The following is an 8,763-nucleotide window of genomic DNA, read 5'->3' as shown; positions in this document are numbered from 1 at the left end:
TTCAGTTCTGGCAGATTCTACAGGTTCTAGGTCTTTAATGATCTCCTTTCCTTTCTTCCTTCCTTCCTTCCTTCTTCTCTCTCTCTCTGTCTCTCACACACACACACACACACACACACACACACACACACACACACACACATTCCTTTGGCTATTCTCTCTGTTCAGCAAGATGCAGTATTATAAATGACTTAAACTAGAGCTCCCTGTGATTGGTTAATTGGCAGCCACAGTAATGACAAGGTTGCTTCTCCCAACAGGACCATGTAGACATATAGATTGGGGGAGGATTTTACCATAGAAAAGGGGATCCTGTTACCAGACAAAGAGCTTGGACAATCAGACTGAGCAGGGAAAAACAAAACAAACAAACAAAAATGAGCACCACAGTACACTGTGCTCATCAGCACCTATTATATCTAGTCCATAGATAAAGTCTTCATTTGTTTCAGTACAGCAATAACTCAATGAGGTAGAAATGAAGACTTTTACTCAGTTCTAGCCCTGATGTATAGATCTGAGGGATATTTCTTGTTTGATCTAAATACTTTTTAGTAGGATTTATAGAATGCTTGAGCATGGTCTGTACTTTGATTAGTTAAGAAGTCAAGTATGGCCCCATTATTTCTACAGAGAGGGGTGATGAATTGTGTGTTGCTGGACTGAAGCCCAAGTGAGTTGGTCAGCTCAGAACATTACCCCCAGCATTGGCTCTAGAGAAGGCCCAATGAATGAGCTGCTTTCCTCGTGTACCTCTAGATGTGGATCTCCCAGTGAAAGTGGGAGGCCTGGGCTTGTCTACCAAAAACATGGCTTCTGGACTTTCCAACTGTCAGCAGTGCCAGCTGCACACATATCTGACTCCAGTATCTTATTAGAGCCTGTTATCCTGGAGAGGTGACAGCTTTGGTTGGATGAACCAGGGTGGGGTGAGAAGGATTAATAATTAGAGTTTCTCTGGTATTGCCACTTATGGCAATGAATAGACCTCACTTGGTACAATTATTGCACAGGCTGCTACTTGCTACTTGTCCACATTTTTAGATAACCAGGTTAGGCTTTTCTCTCAATGGATATTGCTGTGCATTTTATGGATGTTTGCGTAAGAAAACTGATAATATCCTGTTGTTGTGTGTCACTGAGTCAATTCTGACTCATAAAGATCCACTGTGACAGAGTAGAACTGCCCCATAGGGTTTCCAAGGAGTGCCTGGTGGATTTGAACTGCAGACCTTTTGGTTAGCAGACATAGGTCTTAATTACTATGCCACCAGGGATAGACAGACAGACAGATAGATAGACAGATATTGATTGATGATCAATTCTACTAAATAGATACCCAGAACTCATCTAAGCAGCCCATGAGAACCACTTCATTTCATCCTTATAATATGACTAAGATATAGATACCAATTTTACTCTAATTTAACAGATAAGAAAACTGGAGCTGTTGTTGTTGTTGTTGTTGTTGTTAGGTTCCATCGAGTTGACTCTGACTCATAGCGACCCTATGTACAACAGAATGAAACACTGCCTGGTCCTGTGCCATCCTCATAATGCTTAAACCCATTGTTGCAGTCACTGTGTCAATCCATCTCATTGAGGGTCTTCCTCTTTTTTGCTGACCCTCTACTTTACCAAGCATGATGTCCTTCTCCAAGGACAGATCCCTCCTGACAACATGTCCAAAGTATGTGAGATGTAGTCTCACCATCCTTGCTTCTAAGGAGCATTCTGGTTGTACTTCTTCCAAGACAGATTTGTTCATTCTTTTGGCAGTCCATGGTATATTCAATATGCTTCTCCAACACCATAATTTAAAGGCATCAATTCTTCTTCGGTCTTCCTTACTCATTGCCCAGCTTTCACATGCATAGGAGGCAATTGAAAACACCCATGGCTTGAGGTCCAGCACACCTTAGTCTTCAAGGTGACATCTTTGCTTTTCAGCTCTTTAAAGAGGTCTTATGCAGCAGATTTGCCCAATGCAATATGTCATTTGATTTCTTGACTGCTGCTTCCATGAGTGTTGATTGTAGATCCAAGTAAAATGAATCCTCGACAACTTCAGTCTTTTCTCTGTTTATCATGATGTTGCTTATTGGTCCAGTTGTGAGGATTTTTGTTTCCTTTATGTTGATGTGTAATCCATTCTGAAGGCTGTGGTCTTTGATCTTCATCAGTAAGTGCTTCAAGTCCTCTTCACTTTCAGCAAGCAAGGTTGTGTCATCTGCATATCACAGGTTGTTAAGAAGTGTTCCTCCAATCCTGATGCCCTGTTCTTTTTCATATAATCCAGTTTATCAGATTATTTGCTCAGCATACAGATTTAATAGGTATGGTGAAAGGATACAACCCTGATGCACATCTTTCCTGACTTTAAACCACACAGTATCCCCTTGTTCTGTCTGAACGACTGCCTCTTGATCTATGTACAAGTGCCTCATGAGCACAATTAAGTGTGCTGGAATTCTCATTCTTCGCAATGTTATCCATAATTTCTTATGATCCACACAGTCGAATGCCTTCACATAGTCAATAAAACACATGTAAACATCTTTCTGGTATTCTCTGCTTTCAGCCAAGAGCCATCTGATGTCAGCAATGATATCCCTGGTTCCACATTCTCTTCTGAATCTGGCTTGAATTTCTGGCAGTTCCTTGTTGATATACTGCTGCAACCGCTTTTGAATGATATTCAGCAAAATTTTACTTGTGTGTAATATTAACGATATTATTTGATAATTTCCACATTGAGTTGGATCATCTTTCTTGAGAATAGGCATAAATATGGATTTCTTCCAGTTGGTTGGCCAGGTAGCTGTCTTTCAAATTTCTTGGCATAGATGAGTGAGCATCTCGAGTGCTACATCCATTTGCTGAAACATCTTAATTGGTATTCCATCAATTCCTGAAGCCTTGTTTTCTGCCAATGCCTTCAGTGCAGCTTGGACTTCTTCCTTCAGTACCATTGGTTCCTGATCATATGCTACCTCCTGAAATGGTTAAACATCGACCAATTCTTTTTGGTATAGCTACTCTGTGTATTCCTTCCATCTTCTTTTGATGCTTCCTGTGTCATTTAATATTTTCCCCGTAGAATCCTTCAATATTGCAACTCGAGGCTTGAATTTTTTCTTCAGTTCTTTCAGCTTGAGAAATGCCAAGCATATTCTTCCTTTTTGGTTTTCTATCTCCAGGTCTTTGCACGTCATTATAATACTTTACTTTGTCTTCTTGAGCAGCCCTTTGGAATCTTCTGTTCAGCTCTTTTACTTCATGATTTCTTCCTTTTGCTTTAGCTACTCGAAGTTCAAGAGCAAGTTTCAGAGTCTCTTCTGACATCCATTTTGGTCTCTTCTTTCTTTCCTGTCTTTAATGACCTCTTCCTTTCTTCATCTGTGATGCCCTTGATGTCATTCCACAACTCGTCTGGTCTTCAGTTATTAGTGTCTAGTGAGTCAAATCTATTCTTAAGATGGTTTCTAAATTCAAGTGAGATATACTCAAGGTCATACTTTGGCTCTCGTCAACTTGTTCTACTCTTCTTCAGTTCGAACTTGAACCTGCATATGAGCAATTTATGGTCTGTTCCGAAGTCGTCCCCTGGCCTTGTTCTTACAGATGATATTGAGCTTTTCCATCATCTCCTTCCACAGATGTATTAGATTTGATTCCTGTGTATTCCATCTGGCTAGATCCACGTGTATACTTTCCGTTTATGTTGGTGAAAAAAGGTATTCAAAATGAAGAATCGTTGGTCTTGCAAAATTGTATCATTCGATCTCCAGCATCGTTTCTATCACCAAGGTCATATTTTCCCACTACTGATCCTTCTTTGTTTCCACCTTTCACATTCCAATCTCCAGTAATTATCAATAATTATCAACCCAGAACTAATCTAAGCAGCACATAAGAGCCACTTCATTTCATCCTTATACTATGACTAAGATACAGGTACCAATTTTACTGTAATTTAACAGATAAGAAAACTGGAGCTAGAAAAGATAAATTTCTTTCCCAAGGTTATAGAGTTATTTCGTGGGGTCTTGCATTCTAAAACTAGTATGTGTGTCTCTAAATTTTATGGTCACTTCTCTACAGTGTCCCCCTGTCCCTGAGGGACTTAACACAGATTTAAACCCAGGTGACCTGACTCTAACTTACTCTCCTTTACGCCTGACCATCCTGTCTGCTCACATAGAGAGCAAATGCCATCTGCCCTCCCTACATGCATTGAGAACAGCTCTGTTCACATCAAGGATGTTCTTCCCAGCTGAAACTCTGCCCAGAGTCTGTTCACACAGCCTAAAGATAATAGAGATCCCAGAAGATCCTGGATTTATTGACGACAGTAGAGGCAGAAAAACGCAAAATAGAAGCAGCGAATACATTCCAGAAGAAAATGGCCTCCTTGCTCAAGAAGACCTTGCTTAACCTCTTGGACAAGAGCAGAACGTGGGAATATGGCTGAGAGAGACAGAACTGGGGAGCCCCAGGCTGCCATGGAAACACATGGTCACATGTTTCAGGGGAGCATTTTTGCATTTTTCTTTGTCTCTTCCTTTAAATTCTTACAAATTGTTTGTTCATGGAATTATTCCTTCATTCAATCTTTTTTTTTTTTTTTCGAGAATGCATCATTTGTCAAATGTTATGCTTTATGCCAGAGAAATGATGGATAACCCCACTTATTGCTCTGGTGAGAAAGACAGGCAAATAGCCAGGCACTTGCAATGTATTGTAACAGGTGCTACAGAAAAAAAAAGCTTGCAATAGAAGCACAGGGGAGGACACAGAAACAAACGCCATTTAAGGTGAGTCAGGGAAGGCTTCCTGGCCAAAGGTAGATTGTAAAGGGCAGTGGAGGTCTCTCAAGGAGTTTGGGTTTTATGCTTCTCAAAACACTTAGGGAAGGCAGAGCTTATAATGTCCATCACATACAACTGTTGAAATTGGGGCTTAGACAATAAAAATAAATTGTCAGAAACCAGATACTATAACAAAGCTGACTTCAAGAAGAAATAAGGAGGAGGAAAGGGAGACATGCTGGAATGCATGAGGATAACACAACTTGCTTTCTCACACGTGGATGTCCCCGTGAGTTTGGCTTCCATCCCTTCTTGACAGCCATCCCATGTTCTGGAACTCATGCTTTTCATCTGTCAAATGAGGCTAACCCTGCTAAGTCTACCTCAAACCAGTTCCTCAGCTCCTTTTTGAGAGGCTTGAACTTTAGGGACTCAAGATGAAGCAGGAAGATCAAACCAACAGTGGTCGGGAAATGGCTATGCACATCTTGACCCCTTGCTCCTTGAATGTCTTCAGCTTAGAATATAGATACTGCCTCAGTTACTCAAGGTTTTAATCAAGGGTTTTATTCCTCATCAGCTAAGAGATTCCTTCTCCAACAGTGATTCTTATGGCCTGGAAGATACTCCCAACTCTTAAACCCAGTAATCAAGGCCTCTCACCTCTTTTCTGTTCATTCTGCTTATGAACCTGATGCTCTAGCCTTGAGGAGTTTCAAACCTGGTAAACTAAAAACAAAACAAAACAAAACAAAATAAAATGCTCTCTCTGCTAGTCCTTAAGTTTGATCCCCCCCACTCCCCGCCCACAATACAAGGTTAATGAAAAAAATGTGGATATAATTTCAGGCTTCTATATCTTTGTACAAGATGTTCCCACTGACCAGACATCCTCTTTCTGATCATTTTCCCTGAGTTCACCTGCACTCCTTCTCATGCCTCTCTCCGCTGGAAGACCTCTTCTGACATCTGGAGCAGCCACAGTTGGGATCCCACCTCTCTATACCCACAGCAAAATGCACCTCCAGTATCATTTTAAGCTCTATGAACTGCTTCTTAAACTCAGAGTAAAAATATGGTCATGTGAATTTTATTTTCATAGTTAATCTCTCAGGTTCCCACATGCTCCATTTCTGTATAGTACTCTATTGTAATATTTCATTACTGTAAAGTATCAATTTTTTAGAGTGCCCTTTCCATGGAAACTATTAAAAATAACAAAAATGTAACATGTGGTTAGAAATCTCAAAAGGGGAATCAATCCATCCTCTCTACTAAAGGAAGGAGAATGGTGTCAAATAAGAACATTTCTATGAAGAAAACCAAAGATACAAGGGAAAGATTAGTCCAAAGGACTAATGGACCACAAGTACCATAGCCTCCACCAGACTGAGTCCAGTACAGCTAGATGGTTCCCAGCTACCACCACAGACTGCTCTAACAGGGATCACAATAGAGGGTCCTAGACAGATCTGGAGAAATATGTAGAAAAAAATTCTAACTCACACACACAGAAAAAAGGGAACAAACTTACTGGTCTGACACAGACTGAAGAAACCCTGAGAGTATGGCCCCCAGACATGCTTTTAACTCAGTACTGAATTCACATCTGAGGTTCACCCTTCAGCCAAAGATTAGACAGTCCCATAAAACAAAATGAGACTAAATGGGCACACCAGCCCACGGGTGAGGACGAGAAGGCGGGAGGGGACAGGAAAGCTGGTAATGCGGAACCCAGGTCAAGAAGGGGAAAGTGTTGACATGTCGTAGGATTGGCAACCAATGTCACAAAACAATATGTGTATTAATTGTTTAACGAGAAACTAATTTGCTCTGTAAACCCTCAGCTAAAACATGAGAAAAAAAAGAACATTTCCGCCATTGCTTTTAGCTGCCAAATCTGTCCCTTTGCAAACTACCAGTCTCCGCTCTGACAGACCATGCTGGCTTATCTGGCCACAAGGCTTAACTACTCCAGTCGTTGAGCCTCCTGCTGTGGCTCTTTCAGGGAGCTCACATCTCCTTAGTCAAACTAGGCCAAGGGACCCCCAGTGTTGAGCCCTCCATTTGGAAGCTGTTATGATCATTTCTTTTAAGTATATACCCAGCTAGACCCAAGAATTCTCAGTCAAATTGATTTCAAAACATAATATATCACCAACCTAGAATTCCTGAACCCTTTCCTTTCCTGGGAATTGACATAGGATGGGCAGATTTTTCACACACATAGGGTTGGATTGCCCTTCCCCTGTACCACGGGGGTACTAGCCCTTCCTTCCAAGGGAAGTAGCCTCCGTTTCTCAGCTCCCTTTAGAGAGACTTGAACTTTAGTAAATCAAGTGTGATTTACCTTTCCAATGGAGGTTCATCAAGTGATTCCAAAGGGTCTACATGTACATTCATATTTTCAAGGTAACCTACTCCCTAATACACCCCCTCCCCCACTCCTTCTAAAAGAGACTGTTCTTAGTGAGTGGAAAATGGTTTCCTGGCACATACTTTGCTAAAGAAGAGGTCGGAAAACAAAATTTAATCTCTGGCATGTATTCCACCACAATAAATTTTGGAATCACGTATTGCGATTATTCAGTTTCCTGCCAGGACATGCCACTAGACTGTGGATTTGTTGAGAGCAGGAATTATATCTTATTTATATCCAGAAGTATTACATTTTATTTCTATCTAGGCCCATAGTTTCTAATACACAGCCTGATGCAGATTTGGTCCCTAGTGATTTACTTATTATTTAGTGGAAGAAAATAGAATGAATGAATACAGTGCCTTACTGCCAGAGTCCCCTCTGTGTACCATATTTAAAATGGAAATTGTCCTTTTTCTGTGGTCACCAGTGTTACGTTCCTGAGAAAAACGTCTGAGTTTTCCTTTGATAAGTCCCATTACATGTTACCTAGCTTTCTGACTATCCTCTATCAAGAAACCATAAATCCAGAGTTGTCTAATAACAATACAAATAGCACTAGTATGTGCAAAGTCCTCTATAGGGTCCCAGGATGGAAAGATCTACCATGAAGAGAAGCTGCAGCTCATTTTTGACAATTTTGCTGGTAGCAATATTGAAATATTTCACACATATGTACCTATTTGTCAACATGTGAATCAGTGTGAATACAGTGTCCATAGGCTCTGGCTCCAGCTCTGCCGCCAACTCACCAAGTGACCTTAGATAAGTCACCTCCCCTCTCTGGGCCTCAATCCCTCTTCTTTAAAAAGTAGTGGCATCTCCTGACAGGGAACACAACAGAGTCCCTGATGAAACAGGAGATAAGTGGGGTGAAGAACTCAAATTCTAGTAAAAAGACCAGACTTAATGGTTTAACTGAGACTGGAGGAACCCGGGAAGACATGGCCCCCAGACTCTCTGTTAGCCCAAAACTAAAACCATTCCCGAGGCCAACTCTTCAGACAAAGATTAGACTGGACTATGGGACATAAAACAATACTCGCGAAGAGTGCTTCTTAGCTCAAGTAGATACATGAGACTAAATGGGCAGCTCCTGTCCAGAGGCGAGATGAGAAGACAGAGAGGGTCAGGAGCTGGTTGAATAGACACGGGAAATCCAGAGTAGAAAGGAGGAGTGTGCTGTCACAGTATAGGTAGAGCAACTAGGGTCACATAACAATGTGCGTATAAATTTTCGTATGAGAAACTAAGTTGAATTGTAAATTTTCACTTAAAGCACAATTTAAAAAAAAGAAAAGTAGTGGCATCTACTATCTATATACCCCAAAGAATTAAAAGCAGGAACAAAAACAGATACATACTTGTTTGCCCGTGTTTACTGCAGCACTATTCACAATAGCCAAAAAGTAGAAACAGCCTAAATGTCCATCAAAAGATTAATGGATAGACAAAATGTGGTACATACATACAATGGAATGAATACTAACCCGTTGCCATTGAGTCGATGCCGACTCATAGCGATCCTATAGG

The sequence above is a fragment of the Trichechus manatus genome, unplaced genomic scaffold (genome assembly GCF_000243295.1).
Source record: "Trichechus manatus latirostris isolate Lorelei unplaced genomic scaffold, TriManLat1.0 scaffold00016, whole genome shotgun sequence".
Lineage (NCBI taxonomy): Eukaryota > Metazoa > Chordata > Mammalia > Sirenia > Trichechidae > Trichechus > Trichechus manatus.
This window is presented reverse-complemented; position numbering follows the sequence as displayed.